At 47.4% G+C, this 25783-nt stretch overlaps 1 protein-coding gene across 3 annotated transcripts in view; it reads right to left on the minus strand.

The window, feature by feature from the left end:
- LOC119799045 (glutamate receptor ionotropic, delta-1-like) overlaps window positions 1–25783 on the minus strand; it is a 499477-nt gene that overhangs the window by 223806 nt on the left and 249888 nt on the right. The window lies entirely within an intron of this gene.

The following is a 25783-nucleotide window of genomic DNA, read 5'->3' on the forward strand; positions in this document are numbered from 1 at the left end:
TTCCTGCACGGCTGCGAGCAGTGAGGGGAGGGCCGTAAGGGGAGGGTCGTAAGGGGAGGGTCGTAAGGGGAGGGCCGTAAGGGGAGGGCCGTAAGGGGAGGGCCGTAAGGGGAGGGTCGTAAGGGGAGGGTCGTAAGGGGAGGGTCGTAAGGGGAGGGCCGTAAGGGGAGGGTCGTAAGGGGAGGGCCGTAAGGGGAGGGCCGTAAGGGGAGGGCCGTAAGGGGAGGGCCGTAAGGGGAGGGTCGTAAGGGGAGGGCCGTAAGGGGAGGGCCGTAAGGGGAGGGCCGTAAGGGGAGGTTCGGGTTGTAAGGGGAGGGTCGTAAGGGGAGGGCCGTAAGGGGAGGTTCGGGTTGTAAGGGGAGGGTCGTAAGGGGAGGTTCGGGTCGTAAGGGGAGGGTCGTAAGGGGAGGGTCGTAAGGGGAGGGTCATAAGGGGAGGGCCGTAAGGGGAGGGTCGTAAGGGGAGGGTCGTAAGGGGAGGGTCGTAAGGGGAGGGTCGTAAGGGGAGGGTCGTAAGGGGAGGGCCGTAAGGGGAGGGTCGTAAGGGGAGGGCCGTAAGGGGAGGGTCGTAAGGGGAGGGCCGTAAGGGGAGGGCCGTAAGGGGAGGGTCGTAAGGGGAGGGTCGTAAGGGGAGGGTCGTAAGGGGAGGGTCGTAAGGGGAGGGCCGTAAGGGGAGGGTCGTAAGGGGAGGGCCGTAAGGGGAGGGTCGTAAGGGGAGGGCCGTAAGGGGAGGGCCGTAAGGGGAGGGCCGTAAGGGGAGGGTCGTAAGGGGAGGGTCGTAAGGGGAGGGTCGTAAGGGGAGGGTCGTAAGGGGAGGGCCGTAAGGGGAGGGTCGTAAGGGGAGGGTCGTAAGGGGAGGGTCGTAAGGGGAGGGTCGTAAGGGGAGGGCCGTAAGGGGAGGGTCGTAAGGGGAGGGCCGTAAGGGGAGGGTCGTAAGGGGAGGGCCGTAAGGGGAGGGTCGTAAGGGGAGGGCCGTAAGGGGAGGGCCGTAAGGGGAGGGCCGTAAGGGGAGGGCCGTAAGGGGAGGGTCGTAAGGGGAGGGTCGTAAGGGGAGGGTCGTAAGGGGAGGGTCGTAAGGGGAGGGCCGTAAGGGGAGGTTCGGGTTGTAAGGGGAGGGTCGACTCTCCTCCATCATTAAAGTTTTTGTTTTTTTGTTTTTTTGTTTAAGTTTACCTTTACTGAAAACCAATAATCAACAGCTTTGAAGCAAATCCAAAAGCCTTTTCTGTAACATGTTACCTGAGCCAAAGGCACCTGCCTTTTTTTTTTTTTTTACTTATCCGGGCTCGACTCGTTTGCCATCAATGATGGCATATCCCTCTTTCAGGAAAGCCTTACTCCCGTTCCGTCTGGCCTCTTCCACTTTTGGCCACAGCTTAGCTCTGGCCTCTTGATCTTCTTTAGAGAAGTCCTCCCTGAAGTGGATGTGAAGTTCTTTGCAGACTCTTGCATCTTTAGATTTTTTCCATATTTCATTTCTGACCATTCGTGTTGCAAACTGAATGATGACAGGTCTCGGCATTTTGTTGTACGCTGCGTCGTTCTTCTTGCCCAGCCGAACGGTGTCGACCAGCTCCCGTATTTTGTCGACTGCCACTGGAATCACCCTGGTCAGGATCCCGACTACAGTCTCTTTTACATCCTTGTTGTCTTTCTCCGGTAAGCCCAGTAGCCTCAGGTCCCATCTCCTCTTGTATCTGGCATTTTCTTTACACATTTGCATCAGATTGCTGTTTTCCTTCTTTAGAGCGGTTATTTGGTCCTATAGTTTTTCAATCTCTTCCTTATTTTCTTTAACCGCTTGTGCATTAGCCTCTATGCGGAGTTCAAAGCTCTTGAGACGTTTGTCCTGAGTGTCAAATCTCTGCAGGACTGTTGGAATAGCTTCGTATATATACTCTCGTTGCTAATGTTAGCTTCTTTGTCACTTGTTTTTTTCTTTTTAAGACGTTTTGGGTAAGGGCTAGGGAGTGGTGTATGATCATTCAAAGGAGTTACCGTGTTCTCTTCCATGTCTTCTAACACTGAAAAGTCTTCTTTCACACAAGCCTCTTTCAGTGCTTCCAAGTTGTAGTCATGGTCTCGGATACTAGCTTGTTTTCTCTTTGCTTTCTCCATGTCCTCGGTCAATGCTTTTTTTTTTTTTTTTTTTTTTTCTTCTTCTTTATCTGAAGCTGGAGTCTTGAAAGCTTATTTGTATTTTGCTTAAGGTCTCAATATTTCTTTTAGTTGGTTGTAAAGTCTAGAATGACATTTTTTAGGACAAACATTTTTTTTCTTTCAGACCCTGCTAAAAGTGCAGCTGCTCATTCCGCCATGTTGAATGTGCTCCGTCATTAAAGTGTTTCAGTGCCTGAAGCTCTTCAAATCTTCTAAAGGTTCAGTCAAGAGGCGTTCTGCCCCCCCAGCCTGACCTGAAGCTCCGCCCCCTCGGCCTACAGTAACCTACTGAATCATGTTAATCCTTATTAAATCAAACACGGCTAAATGAGCCTTAAAAAGACATGTTTGATTTTGTAACGGCAGGTTTTGCTTATTCCACGTTTGCATTGATGTTGTCAGAGTCTTGGTCTGTTTGTTCCTGTTTTTCTTGGTTTTTCATTTGTTGTCCTCTGCTGCCCTCTTGTGTCCTCCCTTGCTCTGTTTTTCTGTTCTGCCTGCACCTGTTTTCAATTCCCTCGTTAGCCCTCTCTTTGTCTCTGTCCCCTTTAAAAGCCCTCCCTCTTCAGTTCCTGTTTGCTGGATCCTCGTCTAACGTCTGTCTGTGTTCCTCGTCTCTCCCTGGCTTCTAGTTTTGGTTTACCCCTGATGTCTCCTTGGTTCAGGTGCGTTTGTAGTTTTCTAAATAAACCCACTTTAATTCACCTCTGCCGACTGGTCTCTCCGTTTGGGTCTTCCAAACAAACACTGCTTCATGACAGATGTGATATTAAAGGCTAATTTCTGTTGCTTTAACATCTTATTTAAGCTTCTGCATAATTAATGCTGTTTGTGTTTCTAATAAGCTGATCTGGTCTTTTGCTCGTCCTGTTGTCTCCTGACGCCTTTGGGTTTCCTCCTGCATGAAAGTAGAGCTATAAATATAGACTAATAATGTTTGCTGATAATGACGGTTCATTCAGCAGGTAGACTAACTGAAAGGTGAATAAAAAACTTGCTGCAAGTGTTTTTCTAATGAAATGTGTTAAAAGAGACTCGTTCAGTTACTCGTTCCTGACTAGTCCTCTTTTCAGCGGTTCACGGCTTCCTACAGACAGCAGCACTTGAACATTATTGATTTTCCATCGATCTAAACCTAAACATATTTTCTCCTCCAGTTTCCATTTGCTTCTGTCTCTTCTGCATCAGACCTGTTGAACAAGCAGAGCGACTCGGTTACATTAAATACTGCTGATCTTCCTCAAACACACTGAAACGAAAAGGACTATTTTCCTCTTGGGGGTGAATCAAACTGCATCGTTTCCTTTCACATCCAGAGTTTAGCAGCCATCAGATCCTAACAGCAGAACATCTCAGGAGACAGTTTGGGGACTTATTTTGGGATGTAAATGTAGACTTGTTAACGCTAAAGTTCTCACTAACTGCTCAGATATGAAACGCCGTCAGCGAGCAGAGATAACGGCGATGCTTCCCTGGCGGATGGTAAACAGAGAACCCTCAGGAACAACGAGAACATCTGAAAGAATTAACCCTAAAGAGGCCAGAGGTCACCAGCAACACGTTTTAAATTTCCTGCCTTTATTTATTCCAGTCATGCGTAAACGACGTCACCCAAACAGCAGACCCCGCCCACAACACGCACAGGCCCCTCATGGGGTTCAGGCATTGGACCACAGGGAGCGGTCGGTCCCCACAACGTGGCATTTTTACTGAAAATTGGCCCCACAAAGTATTAAAAGCAGGAACACACACATACAATCATGTCTTGCTATATGTAGTGAGGACCATGTGCTTCTATTCAACCATTTCTATGGCCCCAACTGAATAACTCTGATAAAATAAACATGACTATTAGCAGCGCATAGCTCACCCTAAGCCTACTCAGACCTTAGCCATAAACCAACAGTTAGCAAATTAACTGGTGAAGACGGCCAAAATGTCCTTAATTAGTAAAAATGTCCTTGATTAAGGTCAAAAACTGAAACTGGTCCTTAATTCAATTCAATTCAATTCAGTTTATTTATATAGCGCCAAATTCACAACACATGTCATCTCAAGGCACTTTACAGTTCAACCAGATCATACAGTCAAATTGATACAAAGTTTTCTATCTAAGGAAAACCAGTTGATTGCATTGACTCATTGACTCATTGACTCAAATACAATCCCCCACACTAAGCATGCTTGTAGTGTCATCCTTTTTTTTGTTAGGCTTTTATGCACTCTAACTTTTTAGGCAATGGGCTGATAGGATACGGGGGGGGGGGGGGGGGGGGGGGGGGGGCAAATGGCAAAGGACCACAGGTTGGAATCAAACCCAGGTCACTCGCTGCAAGGACTAAGGCCTCCGTACATGGGGCGTGCGAGCTAACCACTGTGGCACCAAAGCAGTGCCCCCCCCCCCCCCCCCCCCCCCCCCCCCCCCCTAAAAAGTGAGGATGAAAAGGTAGAGGATTGATCTGGAGGTTTCTTCCTGTTCAAAGGGAGTTCTTCCTCTCCACTGTCGCTACAAGCATGCTTAGTGTGAGGGATTGCTGAAGAGTCAATGAGTCGATGCAATCAGCTGGTTTTCCTTAGATAGAAAACTTTGAATCAATCTGACTGGATGATCTGGTTGATGTGGATCTATAAAGTGACCTGAGATGACATCCATAGTGAATTGGTGATATAGAAATAAACTAAATTAAGCTGAAGTTTTAAATCCTTCCACCGTCTTTGTTGTGGTTCATTTATTGTCTTTAACCGTATTTTCTATCATATTTTAATCTTGAACCCGTTCTGTTTTCAGAGCTTTGTTTGCAGCGACGTCCAGATGTAACGCAGTTCTGCTTTCTTTGCATTTAGCAAGTAATGTAAATGTAAATATGTTTAAAGATATTTTTTCTAATTTGACATGAAGCTTTATTGATTGAAATCAAACTCAGAATCAGAATCAGACAAACTTTAATAATCCCAGAGGGAAATTACAGTCACATAATGAGACCAATGAGTCCATCTATAGGGAAGATTTAAAAAAGATCTTAATTAATTCAGCTCACATCAGATTAATTAAAGTTTTTAAAATGTTATTTCTGTCAAACCAGCTAATTCAGGTGAGAATATTACATCAGAACATAATGTAAACTAATTAGAGGCGTTCTTTATAACAGAGAACCGTTTGTATGGTTGACCTTGCCGCCCTCCTCCCCGTCTGTCAGCTCGTCTTGCTGAATGACGGCTTCATTATCCCGGACTCTAACCGGCAGCCGTTGCTCCCTGGAGCCGCTTCCACATGAGTGAAAGTCTGAAAGTGAAGCGAGTTTGCAGAGCTAGAGACGCCGCTATGCTCTCAGATAAAACAGCAGCGCCTGGAGCCTCAACAGGAGGAGAGTTATGAGGACGCCGCTGCCAGCAACGTGACGATAATATCCCAACCTCACACCATGGGCGCAGCCATGCACCAGAGCAGTGCTGCTGGTGAGGAGCCCACACAACAACACATCAGCAGACTTTCAACCTCTCCACACTGAAGCCCTGGAGGACAGAAATAATAGTGAGTGTGTTGGTGATAAAGTGAGTTCTGCTGTCAGACATCCAGAGGCAGACTGACAGCTGAATAATGACTTCCTGTGATCCTCCAATAAAAACAGGAATCCACTTCTGCTGCGACTTTGAGGTCATCGCTATGACGACTGTCTCCTACATTCACATATGAATTCATCTTTTAACTAAAACTTATTTTGGTTTATAAAAACACAATATTGATGTTTTATTTTTAATCTTCTGGCCCTGGTCCATCAATGACTGAATAACATCCGGTTCCATTCTGGCTGCTTTGCATCCAAAGGATCTTATTGGTGCGACTGAGCAGCTTCTGATGCCGAACCGGAACCGCTGAGCCGCCATCTTTCTTCAGATGGAGTTAACAAAGCTGTCCGATCTAAACATCGGTAAACATCGATCATCATGTTGCTTCTAGAACAGCCTCATCTTTCTAGCAGTGAAATCATGTCTGCAGCGTCTCTGTTCTTCCATCATGAACAGGAGGAATTATTCCCAGACAGCAGATGACATCACAGGTTTGAGCTTCTGTGATAAAACAGTTTGTTGAATCGAGCAGCGGAGCAGGAAGAACGTCCCATCAGCTGATTTTCACTGAGTGCATCTTTTGCTGCAGATCCATTAGTGTCTTCAGCTAAAGGGAGCCATTCAGGACACCCCCCCCCCCCCCCCCCCCCCCCCCCCCCCCGCCCCCAGCTTCTGTTCTGGAGGATAAGATCCCATTTCTGTAACGTTGCCTCCTAATTGCACCGTGCCGTTAATGGACTCTGCTTTTCCAATTAGAGGCTGTTAATAGAACTGCAGACCTAGATCAGGGATGGAAATGAACTTTTTTAGCAGAGCAGCATCATCACAGCGTCTCTTTACAGCCACACTTCATCCATTACGTCTTTGGTTCATTTTGAAGCACAGCAGACAAAAGCAAAAACAGCTACTTGTTCATTTTGAAGTGTTTGTAGCAGAAGACGCTGTTAGCCGTCATACTTATCGGATCTGGTTGCCGTGGCAACCTGTTCAGAAGGTTTAGCCAGTGTTGGACACACAGAGGTTAGAGGATTGTGAGGTTCTGCTGTTTGGAGCTCTGCTGCCTTTGAGCAAGAAGGTCCTGGGTTTGATTCCCTGCCCAGGCTGTTTCAACCTGTTCTCCCTGTGCATCCATGGGTTCTCTCTGGGTACTCTGAGTGTGTGCATGGCAGTGCGTCTCTGTGATGGGTCGCCTGTTCAGGGTCAACCAACCTTTCACCCTCAGACAGCTGGAGAGAGAAATCCATCAACCGCCACGGACCGCTGCCGTGAAACAGTCCTCGGTCGCCACGACCCGCAATCCCCTTCGATTCTTTACTGGATCCAGTTTGCTGTCTGACTTCCTGTCAGCTCATCATCGTTATGTTTTCCTTCCAACGTAAATGGTCTTTAGTTCTATGCAGTTTTTTCTACGCTGTCTTTTCAGTCATCAGCATCAACATTAGATTCTGTTAGTCAGGAAATTTAACCAAAGCGCCTTAAACCACATTCAGTCATTCATGCAGACGCTGATGGTGGTGAGCTACATCGCCATCAGCGCTGCCCTGCGGCTATCTGCCAGGCTGCCGTAGACTGGCGCCCGCCACCGTTTCCTCTGACCGCCATCAGTAGGCGTGAAGTGTCTTTCACAAGGACGCCGAGAGCCTCCAGAAACAGAACAAACTGCTGCATCCCACGCCGCTGTCGCCTAGGCTGTGGTTAGAGGGGATTCCCTGATAATAGGGATCCGCATCGCATGCAGCTCATCACGTCTGAAGGGAACTGAATCAGATATGAGGCTAAGCAGGACCTGTTATGGTGACGGGATACTGGTCACCATCAGGCTCCTGCAGAACACAGGGGGTGGATTCCCCGCACCCCAAACCTCTGGGTCACCTGCACCAGAGGTCCTTCTGTCTGAGGAAACAATAGAAAAAAGGAAGTGAACATTTTCACTTGTCATGTTTACATAGTTCCAAAATGCAGAACTTTACAGAACCCTGGTGAACATGTGTCATAGAGTTAGACCCATGGTGACAGCATGGTGACAGCAACACTTTCACACAGAACGGAGGAGTAACAATAAAAGCAAAGTTTTATTTTCAATATCAGATCAAAAAAACAGAAAAATCCTTTGTGAAGAGCATCAATAACCAGAATTGTATAAAAGTTGATTTAAAAAGGAGCCACTGAGCTCCAAACGTCTCACCGATAATCTCCCTCAGCGTCAATAGATGCAATTTGTTTAGTAAGAGACGTCTATTGTGCTTTTCAGCAGGGAATAAGCCTAATTTAGCCGTAAAAAAAGCCAATTCAAAAGAAACAAAGGTGGTAACAGCTGGTGGGAATCGATACCGCCGGCCGCTTCCAGGTGATTTACCTGAACAGTCCGGTCATTCAGCCGCAACATCTTCACTTTGCTTTGAGATACAAACCAGGAAACTGTTACAGTCTTCAGGTTTCACTTTGATCCGAGAATCAGTGCCGTGATGACGACCATGGAGGGGGGTGGGGGGGGGGGGGGTGATGAAGCAAGGCATCAATCCGACGGTTTGACTTCTGTAGCCGAATTCTACATCTGATCAAATCAAAGCATCAACCTTATATAACTGGAGGCTAAAAACAGGGGAAAAAGGCATCAAATTCATGTCTACATGTCTATGAATGACCTCTAAAGCTCAATTTAATTCTATTCAGTTTATTTCTATAGCTCCAATTCACATCATGTCATCTCAGGTCACTTTATAGATCCACATCAACCAGATCATCCAGTCAGATTGATTCAAAGTTTTCTATCTAAGGAAAACCAGCTGATTGCATCGACTCATTGACTCTTCAGCAATCCCTCACACTAAGCATGCTTGTAGCGACAGTGGAGAGAAAAAACTCCCTTTGAACAGGAAGAAACCTCCAGCAGAACCAGGCTCAGTGTGAGCGGCCATCTGCTGAGGCCCACTGGGGTTCAAAGGGAGCTTTCCTCTCCACTGTCGCTACAAGCATGCTTGGTGTGAGGGATTGCTGTAGAGTCAACTACTAAATGCAGGTGAAAATGTTCTCCTTCAGGATGAGCAGGTCCTGATAGTTAATTACTGGCCGTTATCAACTTTGAACCATTCTAACTGTATCGTTTCTATAAAGTGACCTGAGATCACATGATATGAACTGACACTATAGAAATTAATTAAATAGAATAGGTTAGAATAGAATATGGTTATTGAAAAAATTAATTCTATTTCTTAATTTATTCTTATAAAAATGTAAAAATTGAGAAAGGTTTTTTATTGGCAGCAAAAATAAATCAGATTGCTTGTTTTTTCCAAATCCTGGTGAATGAAGCTGATTATTGTGAGAAAATAATGTTAAAGTAATTAGAGCCTCCATGAGATGATCAGCATTTAATGCTGCTGCTTCAGCGCCATGATGATTCATTAAGGCTCCTTGGCTGAGAGCAGCTTTGACTGAAGGTTTTATTACAGTTACCCTATAAACCTGAAGGACGTGATCACTAGAGGAGGTTAATCATGAGGTGGAAACAGAAACTCCCTCTGCAAATATAACAGACAGTCTGTAGGTTTAGATGGAGCTGATAGTTTGGACAACGGGACGAAATTAGACGTAGAATTAAACAAACTTTACTGTCTTTTTGCAAACAGAGTTTATCAAACTCAACTCAGTGTAAAACATTGAGTTCTATTCTATTTAAAGTGATTCTATAGAGTTGCTGCGTATGACGTCATCAGTGTGAAGCAGAGTTCATCAGTGTGATGGCGGTGGGGAAGAAGCTGCTGCAGAACCTGCTGGTCCTGCATTGAATGCTGGGAAGCCTCTTCCCAGAGGGCAGCAGGTGGGGGGGGTGGGGGGTCATTGATGATGTCACGGGCTCGGGACACGCAGCGCTGGGATGAAAAACCAGTATTGCTTGATGCCCACGTTTTAACGATACGGGAGGAAACCGTTACTATGGGAACAGCTATTAGTGGAAGAAATGAAAGACAATGGAGGGCAGAGCAGGTGAGGGAGGAGAGGAGGAAACAGAAAAAGGTAAAATCCTGATTTAATGTCTGACATCAGGACAACAATAGTTTTCCTGAAGTTGTCAGCTGTACTTTTCGGCGCTCATCGTTTCCATAATCCTCCTGATAACCAGAGGAGCGGAATGAAAGAGACGGCAGGAGGAAATCTAGACAGCCAGCGGCTCCTAATCTGCCCAGATTACAGCTCTGTAATCCAGGGAAACTCCTTTAATCTCCCAAAGTTAACACAGACCTCCACCTTCCATAGGATGGAGAGGCACCTTAACAGCAGCAGCCTGTTCTGCTGAGAGATGAAGATTCAATTCAATTTCAATTCAGTTTATTTATATAGCGCCAAATTCACAACACATGTCATCTCAAGGCACTTTTACAGTTCAACCAGATCATACAGTCAAATTGATACAAAGTTTTCTATCTAAGGAAAACCAGTTGATTGCATTGACTCATTGACTCAAATACAATCCCCCACACTCAAGATGAGGCTGGAGAGGAGAGGAAACCCTCCCTGATACGAAATGTGCTTCATGTTTCATTCAAAAGCTCCTCCAATGGAAGATTACTTTAAACTCCATAAATATGAATGAGAGTCTTTAAGGCAACATCTTCTATTAACGTTAAGCCCCTCCCATTCTCATCGTACCCCCCTCTTCTAAGGGAGAGTCATGCATCAGGACTAAAGCCCAGATTCTCTAATAAATCCTGTCAGGTTTGGAATCAGCGACATGCAGAAATATTCTACATTCCACAGTTTCAAACGTCTTTATGAATAAAATAATCCTTAAAATGGACCCCCCCCCAAAATATTACAAGGTGATTTATGCAGAAAGCAAACAATAGCTGTAAAACCGCCTCCAGTTTTATGCTGCAGAACAGAAAGTAAACGAAGGACATGCAGAAGCAGCGAGAACCTGGAGACAGTTTAAATAATCAGATATCAATAAAAGCTCCTGCAGCTTCCTCTGAGAAACTTCATGTCCATTAAAGTCGTAGAGAAGCGGCCGTTCCAAACGTTACATTTCCGAATTCTCCCAGTGGTGCCCCACTTTACACCAGTGAATAAAGTGAATGTGATTGGTCGATTATCAAGGGGGCGGGATTGTTGTGGCGGAATGTTCGCAGCCAAGTTTGGTTGTAGCCGGTTTGTGGGAAGCATCTTGCTAACCAGTTAGCATCTTAGTGCTAGCAGGTTCCCAATGGGAAATTCCATTGGGACCAAGTAGCACTAAATTGGTGACTTAGAAACGACAGGGCGGCAGAAGCTTGGTTTGGTGTAGAAGGCTTCCAGCCGTACATGTTTGAGCCCTTGCCTCGCAACGCTGCCAGTTCTGTTAGCTCTACGCCTGCCGAAGACACAGACGTCCATCCCCGTGAACACTGGGACGCAACTCAATGGGAAAGGAAAGGATTCTGGTTTCAACCGTTGCGTATATTAGCTGCGACATATGAATCAAGATGCTATGACCGAAAACATTTGATTGACAGATGACCGTTGATATATGATTGGCCGAATTTAGGTCTTCAGGCTGACGTAGAACTAACTGGCCTGCAGAAGATAACGAGAAAAAACACAGATTTTCTAACTTTTGGGACAAAGTAACTGATAAAGAGAAGATTTATATACATGTTTAAGTCAGAATGATTTGACATTTAAATATGATTTCCCTACGACTTTAATGTCTCTTAAACACATTTCACAGTAAATCTTTCTACATGCGGTGGAAGCAGTTCTTTTCCTCTGTGGGAATATGAGCCACTCAATGTTTCTGATAACTGGAATATTTTAGAACCTTGATGAACTTTAAGGATTTAGGAGCATCTCTATTTTTCTCTCTCCCTAATGATGTCATAGCCACCATAAACGGATGGATGTGAAATGCAACATTATCCAGTTATAATGAGCAACATCTATAGACATCAGATCTACTGTCAGATCAAACCGGAGCGTCTCCCCTCTGAGGCCACACCCCCTCACAGAGACTTTTTTAAAGGAAGTGACTTCATTCCACTTCCTGTTGCCGGCAGCCTGTGAAAGGTCTAGACTAAGCTTAAAGCTACGCTAAGCGCTAAGTAGTGACCAAATGCTATGCTTGCTGCTCTGAGTCAGACTATCTTTCCGATTATAAAGGAGACTTTTTATGCATTAAGCCTTAAAACTTGAACATTCCTCAGAGACTCTTGAAATCCCTTTTATTTGTTTATTTTCCTTATTTTCAGGAGTGTTTAGTGTTTGCTTAGTTATTAGATGTAATAATGTTTGATTGTAGCTAATAAAGGTTGCTTTATATTTTAACCCGGAGTTTATTGTGTTATTTTACGCAGTGAACGATTTATCTCTCAGGCTGGATTCATTCTGTCAGAATGAACAGAAACACGTTTATCTGGTTGGTGATTAATAACTCTGCTGATTTCCACAGTCTGAATGTTTAACAGCCGGATATATAAAAGACTAAGAACCCTGTGGAGTCAGCAAATTACAATAATAATCAGTTAATTGATAATTAATTAGTTTTAGCCTTGATTTAAATGACCTATTAATTAACTATAACCTCCAGTTCTAGTTTATGTTGATAATCTTCTGGTAAACTCTGTTCTCCATCCCTCTTCAAGGCTGCAAACTGAAAACCCTGAGAACTAATTCAGCCTGTTTTCTATCTGATTTACATGTTTTATTGTTTGCAGACCTAATATAGCAGCTCAGCTGTCTGCTGCTCACCTCTTCCTCTGGTTCCTTTGCTCTCAAACCAAACCTTAGATTTAACTTTAATTAGCGAGCGCCTGCTGTTATTTTATTATGTCTGCGGTTAATAAAACAGCTGAAATCCATTTAGACGAACAGCAGCAGCGTTCGCATCCATCTACTGTTTCTGATTGAACGATGATGGTGGGACACAGTGATGGGAGCTAAACGCCGCCTCCTGGGAGCAAACTAAGCTCCTCCCCACAGAGACAAGGAGAAACTGATGATTCGCTCCTTTAATTACCTCAAAGGAGGCGTTTGAAATGGAGTCATCAGTGCTGGCCTCTTCAGATGGACCTTCAGCTGATTACGGCTCTGATGGATGTGAGTGTTTGAGTTTTGCAGAGTTCGCTCCTTCAAGGATCCATTAGTGCCGGAGGGATTTCCATTTAGCTTTCAGGAACATGCAGGGCATGCCTGAGGCGCCCGCTCACGCCGCCCCCCTGCTGTGACGTCCCTCCATGACCCGGAGGATGACAGAACTCGGCCTTTTCAATTGAAATACCTGCTGAGGGAAACAAAGGCTGTCTGTTCAGGAACCACCGCGCTCAATAAAGCGGCTATTGGCGGCACTAGCTGACCAGTTAGTGATGAAGCTCAGACTTTAGCAGCACCTCCTGTTCTGCAGAGTAACGAAAAATTCACTGAGATCAAATAAAACAATGATTTTCCCTAAAAAAGCTCAGCTTCATCATCATCATCTTCATCATCATCTTCATCAAAGCTTTTATGAAGGCAAACTTTCGCCTCCATTCTTTTCCTAAGGATCCCATCTAATAGCCGAGCTAACGGCTAAACGAGGCTAAGCTGAAGAACGGAGGATTATTTCATTAGAGGAACATCAACAAGGTTCTGTCTGAACTATAGCCTTACTCGACTTTGAGAAACAAAACAGAAAAATATAAAGATTAACACGATGAGCAGAGTTTCTAACAGTTGAAGAAATGAACCGATAGAAAATGATCTAAAAGGAGGAAAGTTTTCGTTTCTGCTCCTGATTCCAGGAGCATTGAAGCAGCATTGATGTTTCCTCTGCTCCTCCACATTCCGCCATCCGTCCTCCTTTTCCTCCTCCGGCTGCTCTCCTCCACCATGGCCACTCATCCTTCTCTTCCTCCTGTCTCCATTGCCTGAGCATCAATCAGCCTCTCTGTGAGGCGCTGAGGCTTCATTAGGCTCTTTCCTCTTCTCTCATATTTATTTCATGGCTTGGAGGCTGGAGAGAATGGGAGCCCTGCTGGCAAGTGAGAGGGTGAATTTCCACATGCATTATTTTCATGTGAGGCGCCGTGGGCCTCGTCACGGCCTGAAAGCCCTGCAGCCGCAGCCCTGCAGCTGCAGCCCCGCAGCCGCAGCCCTGCAGCCGCAGCCCTGCAGCCGCAGCCCTGCAGCCGCAGCCCCGCAGCCGCAGCCCCGCAGCCGCAGCCCTGCAGCCGCAGCCTAACCAATCACATTCCTGACTTCTATCTCTGAAGGAGATGGAGAGGAAAAGGAAACATCTTGCAGGCAGATTAGAGGAAAAATGACATGTAGAGTTCAGGAAACCTTCACCACCATCATCATCATCATCATCATCATCATCATCTTCATCATCACCACCATCAGCATCATCATCATCATCACCATCATCACCACCATCATGCTTTTCCCAGAAAGCAGCAGATCTAGAGATGATGCTTCGGCCTTTAAACACCTGAAGGACATTTTACTGTTTGCAATGTTTACAGAGTCTAAATAAAAAATACAAACATAAACAAAGCAAATAAATTAAAGTTCATCTTCCCAGACATGAAAGATACTTTATTATTATATATATATTATATATTATTATTATTATTATTATTATTATTATTATTATTATTATTATTATTATTATTATTATTATTATTATTATGTGTGACAGTGGGGTCCTCTCGCTATCATGTGTCATTGCCTGAGTTGCACATGAACGGCGTTCCCTGAGAAGCGTTCCCTAAGCGGCGTTCCCTGAGCGGCGTTCCCTAAGCGGCGTTCCCTGAGCGGCGTTCCCTAAGCGGTGTTCCCTAAGCGGCGTTCCCTAAGCGGCGTTCCCTGAGCGGCGTTCCCTAAGCGGTGTTCCCTAAGCGGCGTTCCCTAAGCGGCGTTCCCTGAGCGGCGTTCCCTAAGCGGTGTTCCCTAAGCGGCGTTCCCTAAGCGGTGTTCCCTAAGCGGCGTTCCCTGAGCGGCGTTCCCTAAGCGGCGTTCCCTGAGCGGCGTTCCCTAAGCGGCGTTCCCTAAGCGGCGTTCCCTAAGCGGTGTTCTTTGAATCCGTTCCTATCTTTATTGAATGGTGAACGGATCAGTTTGAAGTAATGATTGTGAACCAGAGCGACGTTCACAGAGTGACACACGCGGCTCATGATGGCGTTCATATTGAAACTTTCCATTGGATTATGTCAGGTTTTACGGTAGTTATTACGGTAAACAGCCTGGTGGAGCAGCGTGTCTCCTGCTGGTACCAGTCTGCTCCATTCAGACTCATCTGCTGGGATTTCCGATTCCAGATTAGCAGAGTTTGATCGACTAACAAAGGAAAAACTGTTTGCAGCTTCAGAATCTTTGAAAATATTTCCTCCATTCAAATAAAAAACAAACGAACAGGAAAAGAGCAGCTGAGCGTCAACATGGCCGCCTTCAGCAGCCGGTTGATGGAACGCATGAATGACGGTGGCCCTGAAGTACAAACTACATCAATACACCTTTAAATAAAAAATTTAAAAAATAAAATAATTTATTTATAAAGAAAACCTGTTATAAACATTAACATTAACTTGAAACAATTAAAACAAACATATAAATAAAGATTACTAATGTAGTGGGAGGGGCTGGATGTTAGTGGAAACATGATTGGATGATGGAACTGATCAAAGTGGTGCTCTCGTCCAATCAGTGACGTCTCATCCACCTTATCTGCTCTCCACGTCTTCTCTTAGGTTAACGTCGTTATGATTCTGTTCATTTGTTCTTTCATTTTCAGTTGTGATAAAAGATTTCCTGATGTTTTTAGCACCTCAGGGCCACCGTAGAAATGGCGCTAAAATAATCCTTCTTAGGCCTGATCTCCTGCTTTGGATCTCAGGACAAACAGTGATTCCTGATCCACTGAGTGAACTCAGGGAATGGATTCAGTTTGATGCTAAAAGAACTTTAGTCTCCCATGAAAAACCGAAATCCCAGAGGAAACGAATTACAGCACAACACCGGGTCATGTGATCATAGGTCCTGTAGACGAAGGGTTAAAATGAGCAGATTTCCAGCTGAGTGAGGAGACTGCAGAGCCTGAGAGAAGCAGCTTTGATGGAGCCGAGAACAGAGCATCACAGCAGTTTGTTGCAGAAATGTTTGCATGGAAAATGTTTTAACTCGTTTAAACCATGACTGCTTTTCTCTCCCTACTGACAGAGATGTTTAAAGGCGGCTTCCTAACGAGGCAGAAGGGAAGAAAAGCTCTGGGAGGAACCGCTGGAGTTTCTATTAACCTTGGAAATGATTCAGACTGGATGATTGAGGAGTCCCTGCTGTTTATCTGAGACACTGAGAGTCACTGTGGGAGTTCACCTTCGACGCGCTGCACACCGCCGCTTATTGACAGCTTAACACCAACAATCATCATCCTGCAGGAGGCGCTGCATGAAAACAGCCTGAAAACGTAAGAATTAACCTCAGAGACGCAGACAGGAGGTCTGGATCAAAACCTTTAAACCTGAAAACCTCCCAGCTGGGCTTAACGAGGGCCACAGCATCTATAGAGCTATGCACTCAGATGCACACGTTTCAGCAGCACATCTATAGAGCTATGCACTCAGATGCACACGTTTCAGCAGCACATCTATAGAGCTATGCACTCAGATGCACACGTTTCAGCGGTGCATCTATAGAGCTATGCACTCAGATGCACACTGATCCGTTTCAGCAGCACATCTATAGAGCTATGCACTCAGATGCACACTGATCCGTTTCAGCAGCGCATCTATAGAGCTATGCACTCAGATGCACACGTTTCAGCAGCACATCTATAGAGCTATGCACTCAGATGCACACGTTTCAGCAGCACATCTATAGAGCTATGCACTCAGATGCACACGTTTCAGCAGTGCATCTATAGAGCTATGCACTCAGATGCACACGTTTCAGCGGCGCATCTATAGAGCTATGCACTCAGATGCACACGTTTCAGCAGTGCATCTATAGAGCTATGCACTGAGATACACACGTTTCAGCAGCGCATCTATAGAGCTATGCACTGAGATACACATGTTTCAGCAGCGCATTTATAGAGCTATGCACTGAGATACACACGTTTCAGCAGCGCATCTATAGAGCTATGCACTCAGATGCACACTGATCCGTTTCAGCAGCACATCTATAGAGCTATGCACTCAGATGCACACTGATCCGTTTCAGCAGCGCATCTATAGAGCTATGCACTTAGATGCACATGTTTCAGCAGCGCATCTATAGAGCTATGCACTCAGATGCACACTGATCCGTTTCAGCAGTGTATCTATAGAGCTATGCACTCAGATGCACACATTTCAGCAACACATCTATAGAGCTATGCACTCAGATGCACACTGATCCGTTTCAGCAGCGCATCTATAGAGCTATGCACTTAGATGCACATGTTTCAGCAGCGCATCTATAGAGCTATGCACTCAGATGCACACTGATCCGTTTCAGCAGTGTATCTATAGAGCTATGCACTCAGATGCACACATTTCAGCAACACATCTATAGAGCTATGCACTCAGATGCACACGTTTCAGCAGCGCATCTATAGAGCTATGCACTCAGATGCACACGTTTCAGCAGTGCATCTATAGAGCTATGCACTGAGATACACACGTTTCAGCAGCGCATCTATAGAGCTATGCACTCAGATGCACACGTTTCAGCAGTGCATCTATAGAGCTATGCACTGAGATACACACGTTTCAGCAGCGCATCTATAGAGCTATGCACTGAGATACACACGTTTCAGCAGCGCATCTATAGAGCTATGCACTGAGATACACACGTTTCAGCAGCGCATCTATAGAGCTATGCACTCAGATGCACACTGATCCGTTTCAGCAGCACATCTATAGAGCTATGCACTCAGATGCACACTGATCCGTTTCAGCAGCGCATCTATAGAGCTATGCACTTAGATGCACATGTTTCAGCAGCGCATCTATAGAGCTATGCACTCAGATGCACACTGATCCGTTTCAGCAGTGTATCTATAGAGCTATGCACTCAGATGCACACATTTTAGCAACACATCTATAGAGCTATGCACTCAGATGCACATGTTTCAGCAGCACATCTATAGAGCTATGCACTCAGATGCACACATTTCAGCAACACATCTATAGAGCTATGCACTCAGATGCACACTGATCCGTTTCAGCAGCGCATCTATAGAGCTATGCACTTAGATGCACATGTTTCAGCAGCGCATCTATAGAGCTATGCACTCAGATGCACACTGATCCGTTTCAGCAGTGTATCTATAGAGCTATGCACTCAGATGCACACATTTCAGCAACACATCTATAGAGCTATGCACTCAGATGCACACGTTTCAGCAGCGCATCTATAGAGCTATGCACTGAGATACACACGTTTCAGCAGCGCATCTATAGAGCTATGCACTGAGATACACACGTTTCAGCAGCGCATCTATAGAGCTATGCACTCAGATGCACACTGATCCGTTTCAGCAGCACATCTATAGAGCTATGCACTCAGATGCACACTGATCCGTTTCAGCAGCACATCTATAGAGCTATGCACTCAGATGCACACTGATCCGTTTCAGCAGCGCATCTATAGAGCTATGCACTTAGATGCACATGTTTCAGCAGCGCATCTATAGAGCTATGCACTCAGATGCACACTGATCCGTTTCAGCAGCACATCTATAGAGCTATGCACTCAGATGCACACTGATCCGTTTCAGCAGCGCATCTATAGAGCTATGCACTTAGATGCACATGTTTCAGCAGCACATCTATAGAGCTATGCACTCAGATGCACACTGATCCGTTTCAGCAGCACATCTATAGAGCTATGCACTCAGATGCACACTGATCCGTTTCAGCAGCGCATCTATAGAGCTATGCACTTAGATGCACATGTTTCAGCAGCGCATCTATAGAGCTATGCACTCAGATGCACACTGATCCGTTTCAGCAGTGTATCTATAGAGCTATGCACTCAGATGCACACATTTCAGCAACACATCTATAGAGCTATGCACTCAGATGCACACGTTTCAGCAGAAGCATAAAGGTAATTAATCAAGATAATTAAAGAAAAAATATCAATAACTAATATTTAACATGATAAAAAAAGATTTAACAATAAAATGATCGATAATAAAAAGGAAAATAAAGTTAGACTGAAAATTTAAACCAAAAATGTTCAGAATTCTCAGTAAAAGGTTTTAAGCTTCTATTTAAACTCCTGCTACATCGCAGGGGGCGGGGCTTTGTAACTCTCAAAGAGATTATGATTGTTAATAAAGATATTATGATTAATAATAACGATTATTATGATTATTAATAACGGCAGAGGAATCAGTCTGAATCTGAAATCAGCTGATTTCAGGTGATTGTCAGTAACAGCTGTTGCCTCTCTGAGCTCAATGGACCAAGGTTAATAGGAGTAATGGGAAGAGATGGAGAGACAGGAACTCTTCTAGGTAGTTAGGGAGGAGGAGGAGGAGGAGGAGGAGGAGGAGGAGGAGGAGGAGGAGGAGGAGGAGGAGGAGGAGGAGGAGGAGGAGGAGGAGCTGAGGTTTCACTCACTCGGTTTCTGAGTTTGTTCCTAACTTTATTTCCTAAATTATTTTTCTAACTCGGCGACCAATTAGAAAACAATCGACTGAATTACGTTAAAATTCGTTGGAATCCAAACTCTTCATTAGACGCTTATGAAGCAAAAGGTCTGAGAGAATCAGAAAGTCTGTATAAAAGCGATTAACGCTGCAGGAAGCCGAGTTATTAAAACCATCAATTTAGCTGCTATTCATCTGAAACCGTTTATCCATTTCCTTCATTTTAAAAATCAGCATGAATCAGTTCTTAAGCAGAAGCAAACAAATTAACTTCTCAACAGGATTCAGCCATTATTGAGCAAACCTTCTGCAGAAATGACAGTTTTTACCAACATGAACCCAGATTATTCAGCAGATGAAGCTTCTGCACCGTCTGAGGTTGACCTTCACCCAGAGTCTGAAGGTCAAACCAAAGCATTAATTACTGCCTCTAACCAGCCTTTAACCGCAGCCAGAAAACACCTCACATCACCCCCCCCCCATCACACAGCTGATAACAGAGGAGACGAAGAGGAGTTCAGCTCGCTTACCTTTAGCGATCCAAACACCCGACCAGCAGGAGGAGAAGCAGCCACCCAGAAAAAAAGAGAAGAAGAAGAAGAAGAAGAATGCATGAGAATTATAAACGCAATGAGAGGAAGATTTTACAATCCCTGAATGAACGTTTGCAGGAGGAAACCAGACCAGGAGGAGAAAGAACTAAACTTTGGTCTTTGCAGCATCATGCAGAGATGGAGGCTTAAAACACCCATCAGAGGCCGCAGCAGGTGGGGGCACAGGTTGGAGGCTGCAGCAGGTGGGGGCACAGGTTGGACGCTGCAGCAGGTGGGGGCACAGGTTGGACGCTGCAGCAGGTGGGGGCACGGGTTCGAGGCCGCAGCAGGTGGGGTCACAGGTTGGAGGCTGCAGCAGGTGGGGGCACAGGTTGGACACTGCAGCAGGTGGGGGCACAGGTTGGAGGCTGCGGCAGGTGGGGGCACAGGTTGGAGGCTGCAGCAGGTGGGGGCACAGGTTGGACGCTGCAGCAGGTGGGGGCACGGGTTCGAGGCTGCAGCAGGTGGGGTCACAGGTTGGAGGCTGCAGCAGGTGGGGGCACAGGTTGGACACTGCAGCAGGTGGGGGCACGGGTTCGAGGCTGCAGCAGGTGGGGGCACAGGTTGGAGGCTGCGGCAGGTGGGGGCACAGGTTGGAGGCTGCAGCAGGTGGGGGCACAGGTTGGACGCTGCAGCAGGTGGGGGCACGGGTTCGAGGCTGCAGCAGGTGGGGTCACAGGTTGGAGGCTGCAGCAGGTGGGGGCACAGGTTGGAGGCCGCAGCAGGTGAGGGCACAGGTTGGACGCTGCAGCAGGTGGGGGCACGGGTTCGAGGCTGCAGCAGGTGGGGTCACAGGTTGGAGGCTGCAGCAGGTGGGGGCACAGGTTCGAGGCTGCAGCAGGTGGGGGCACAGGTTGGAGGCCGCAGCAGGTGAGGGCACAGGTTGGAGGCCGCAGCAGGTGAGGGCACAGGTTGGAGGCTGCAGCAGGTGGGGGCACAGGTTCGAGGCTGCAGCAGGTGGGGGCACAGGTTGGAGGCCGCAGCAGGTGAGGGCACAGGTTGGAGGCCGCAGCAGGTGAGGGCACAGGTTCGAGGCCGCAGCAGGTGGGGGCACAGGTTGGAGGCTGCAGCAGGTGGGGGCACAGGTTGGACACTGCAGCAGGTGGGGGCACGGGTTCGAGGCTGCAGCAGGTGGGGGCACAAGTTCGAGGCTGCGGCAGGTGGGGGCAAAGGTTGGAGGCTGCGGCAGGTGGGGGCACGGGTTCGAGGCTGTGGCAGGTGGGGGCACGGGTTCCAGGCTGCAGCAGGTGGGGGCACGGGTTCGAGGCTGTGGCAGGTGGGGGCACGGTTTCGAGGCCGCAGCAGGTGGGGGCACAGGTTCGAGGCCGCAGCAGGTGGGGGCACAGGTTGGAGGCTGCAGCAGGTGAGGGCACAGGTTCGAGGCTGCAGCAGGTGGGGGCACAGGTTGGAGGCCGCAGCAGGTGGGGGCACAGGTTGGAGGCCGCAGCAGGTGGGGGCACAGGTTGGAGGCTGCAGCAGGTGGGGGCACAGGTTGGAGGCCGCAGCAGGTGGGGGCACAGGTTGGAGGCTGCAGCAGGTGGGGGCACAGGTTGGACGCTGCAGCAGGTGGGGGCACGGGTTCGAGGCCGCAGCAGGTGGGGGCACAGGTTGGAGGCTGCAGCAGGTGGGGGCACAGGTTGGACACTGCAGCAGGTGGGGGCACGGGTTCGAGGCTGCAGCAGGTGGGGGCACAGGTTGGAGGCTGCGGCAGGTGGGGGCACAGGTTGGAGGCTGCAGCAGGTGGGGGCACAGGTTGGACGCTGCAGCAGGTGGGGGCACGGGTTCGAGGCTGCAGCAGGTGGGGTCACAGGTTGGAGGCTGCAGCAGGTGGGGGCACAGGTTGGAGGCCGCAGCAGGTGAGGGCACAGGTTCGAGGCCGCAGCAGGTGGGGGCACAGGTTGGAGGCTGCAGCAGGTGGGGGCACAGGTTGGACACTGCAGCAGGTGGGGGCACGGGTTCGAGGCTGCAGCAGGTGGGGGCACAAGTTCGAGGCTGCGGCAGGTGGGGGCAAAGGTTGGAGGCTGCGGCAGGTGGGGGCACGGGTTCGAGGCTGTGGCAGGTGGGGGCACGGGTTCCAGGCTGCAGCAGGTGGGGGCACGGGTTCGAGGCTGTGGCAGGTGGGGGCACGGTTTCGAGGCTGCGGCAGGTGGGGGCACGGGTTCGAGGCTGCAGCAGGTGGGGGCACAGGTTCGAGGCTGCGGCAGGTGGGGGCACAGGTTGGAGGCTGCGGCAGGTGGGGGCACGGGTTTGAGGCTGTGGCAGGTGGGGGCACGGGTTCGAGGCTGCAGCAGGTGGGGGCACAGGTTGGAGGCCGCAGCAGGTGGGGGCACAGGTTGGAGGCCGCAGCAGGTGGGGGCACAGGTTGGACGCTGCAGCAGGTGGGGGCACAGGTTGGAGGCCGCAGCAGGTGAGGGCACAGGTTGGAGGCCGCAGCAGGTGGGGGCACAGGTTGGAGGCCGCAGCAGGTGGGGGCACAGGTTGGAGGCCGCAGCAGGTGAGGGCACAGGTTGGAGGCCGCAGCAGGTGAGGGCACAGGTTGGAGGCCGCAGCAGGTGGGGGCACAGGTTCGAGGCCCCAGCAGGTGGGGGCACAGGTTGGAGGCCGCAGCAGGTGGGGGCACAGGTTCGAGGCCCCAGCAGGTGGGGGCACAGGTTGACCTCTCAGACCTGCATCCCACTGAGGAACTCTGGGGAGATCGAACAGACGATCCCATCTGACTGAGGCCAAACTGCCTGTTTGATGCAGGCAGTGAAGCAGCTGCTCCTGCTGCAGGTTTTAATCAGAAATCTGATGTTTCTAAACTTTTCCATCACAGTTTTAATGAACAATGAATCCAGTAGTAAAAGAGCAGGTCCTGTGTAGCTCTGATTTCCCAGCAGCGTCACACCGCTAACCGCATCGTATTACATCATGCAGCATCACCTGCTTCCTCTCTGCCCTCAGAGGCCAATCAATGCAGGAGAAGAGGATCGTCCTGCAGCCGCAGCGCGTCTCCAACCATTTACCTTTGAAAACTAATTCCTCTGTGACCCCCTAAAGGCCAAACAAACATCTGCAGCACTTCTGCTGAGCCTAATGAAACTCCTGAAGGTTTCCTGAGTCCTATTAGACGCATTGCTTAACTGACACCAGCGACAGAAACTCATTTAGGAGTTTAAAGGATTACACATCAACAGGGGAAGCTGAAAGCCCTGCAAGAGGAAATCCTTGGATCGCAGAGCAGCCGGTCTAGGAGCGTTGCTCCGCCACCCACACACACACACACACACACACACACACACACACACACACACACACACACACACACACACACACACACACACACACACACACAGTGACCAAATTAGCCTTACTAATAAGTGTAGAAGTGTAATAAGTATCAGCTGAGTGACTGTAACAGGGATCCAGAGCAGGGTGAGGCGTTCGTTAAGAGGGCAGGAAAAAGAGCTGACCCATTACTGCACACAGCTCCAAACCCCAGAGGGACACACACACACATACTTGTTCTGCTATCGTAGTGAGGACTGTTGCACTGTTGTGTTGATCCCATTGACTCCCATTGATTTTCACTCATTTTCAACCCTTTCTATGCCCTAACCCTAAAACTATCCACTACCAATGCATACCTCACCCTCACCCTAACTAACCCTATTATCAAAATAATAAACTAACTCCTACCAATATTAGGCTTTAAAAATATTAATTTATAAAACATTTCCCTCTACCTACCTCCCTTCCCTCAGTTTAGAACTGCAGGGGGTGGAGGAGGCAGAGTTTACATGCCAGACCGGCGGGGGTCGACTTAGCCCATTTCAGGGCGGTTTACCCTGACTCTGCTCCCTCCATTGAACTAAAATTAATATACTTATCTTCAATTAATCATAACCTCCAGCCTTATACTACACTTATAGCACATATCACCTTACCAGACCAATTAGCTACCAACCCTAACCTATGTAACCCAGATATCAACCTAATTCTCACGTTTATCAACTTACCAGATCAATTGGCTACTGACCCTAATATTAGTGGAATCCATGCCTAAACCTAACACCTGACCCTTGCCTTAAAATTACACTTAGCCAATCCCTAACCCTGACACTTGCCCTAAAACCTAATTTTAAGCCTTGCCCTAACCCTAAAACCTAGCCATTACTCTAAAAGCTAACCCTAATTCTCCAACTTCTACAAACTGGCTTGGCTATGGATCTGAGAGATACCAACAGACGTGTGCCGGCCCGTGCATTGCCTTTGATCCCATGACCAACTGCTCCAGTCGTCGGAATGGGTGGGGGGGGGGTCATCGAGAGAGTGTCTAACGCCTAACCCTCACCCTCAAATTAACCCTCACCCATTGACACCTTAGCCCTAAACCTAATAATTACCAAAATAGGATGTGAGGACCAGCAAAATGTCCTCACTTTGCAGCAACTGGTCCTGAATCTGCTGGGGAAATTGTAAAAATGGTCCTCACTATGAGGGCTAGACAGGTAAACACACACATGTTGTGTTACACTATCCATCCCCCACAAGTACCTATTAGTCCCCAAACTGTAGCATATTCCTGGGAAATGGTCCCCACCAGGTAACAAAGACATGGACACACACACACACATGTTTCTCTATCCTCATGGAAACATTCAATTGACTTCCATTAATTTCTAACCCATTTCTAACTGTGACCAACCATTACAGGTTCATATCTAATCCTAATCCTGACCTAAACTCACAGATTAGTCCTAAACCTAACACCCATCCCAAAAACAGTATTGGCCCCCATGGGGACCTGACATTTGCCCCCCCCCCCGGTCCCCACAATGTTAGAAATACACCCCCACACACGCAGACAGAGTGTTAAACCTGATCAACATGCCGGTCTGCTCGCTCCCCCCCCCCTCCTTCACTGCATCCATCCCACCATCACAGCTGTCAATCATCCGTGATGCTGATTGACAGCTGTTTCATCCTTATTTAGCAATGTTGATGCCAATAAAGACAAACGTAGGAACTAGTGTTGGACTTTTAGATGTAAAACATTTTATTCTTTGGGAAAATTAAAAACAGAAATGCTCCAGATAGAAACACGCTGATGTTCATGTCTCCAGGAAGCAGACTGGACTTCTGGAGGAAGATTAGGTCCTTCAGACGCTGCAGATCTATCATCATCATCATCACCACCACCATCATCATCATCATCATCATCATCATCATCATCACCACCATCATCATCATCATCATCATCATCATCATCACCACCATCATCATCATCATCATCATCATCATCACCACCATCATCATCATGATCATCATCACCACCACCATCATCATCATCATCATCATCATCATCATCACCACCATCATCATCATCATCATCATCATCATCACCACCATCATCATCATCATCATCATCATCATCATCACCACCATCATCATCATGATCATCATCACCACCATCATCATCATCATCATCATCATCATCACCACCATCATCATCATGATCATCATCACCACCATCATCATCATCATCATCATCATCATCACCACCATCATCATCATCATCATCATCATCATCATCATCATCACCATCATCATCATCATCATCATCATCACCACCATCATCATCATGATCATCATCACCACCATCATCATCATCATCATCATCATCATCACCACCATCATCATCATGATCATCATCACCACCATCATCATCATCATCATCATCACCACCATCATCATCATCATCATCACCATCATCATCATCATCATCACCATCATCATCATCATCATCATCATCATCACCACCATCATCATCATCATCATCATCACCACCATCATCATCATCATCATCATCACCACCATCATCATCATCATCATCA

The sequence above is a fragment of the Cyprinodon tularosa genome, unplaced genomic scaffold (assembly GCF_016077235.1).
Source record: "Cyprinodon tularosa strain WSP-4 unplaced genomic scaffold, ASM1607723v1 ctg645, whole genome shotgun sequence".
Lineage (NCBI taxonomy): Eukaryota > Metazoa > Chordata > Actinopteri > Cyprinodontiformes > Cyprinodontidae > Cyprinodon > Cyprinodon tularosa.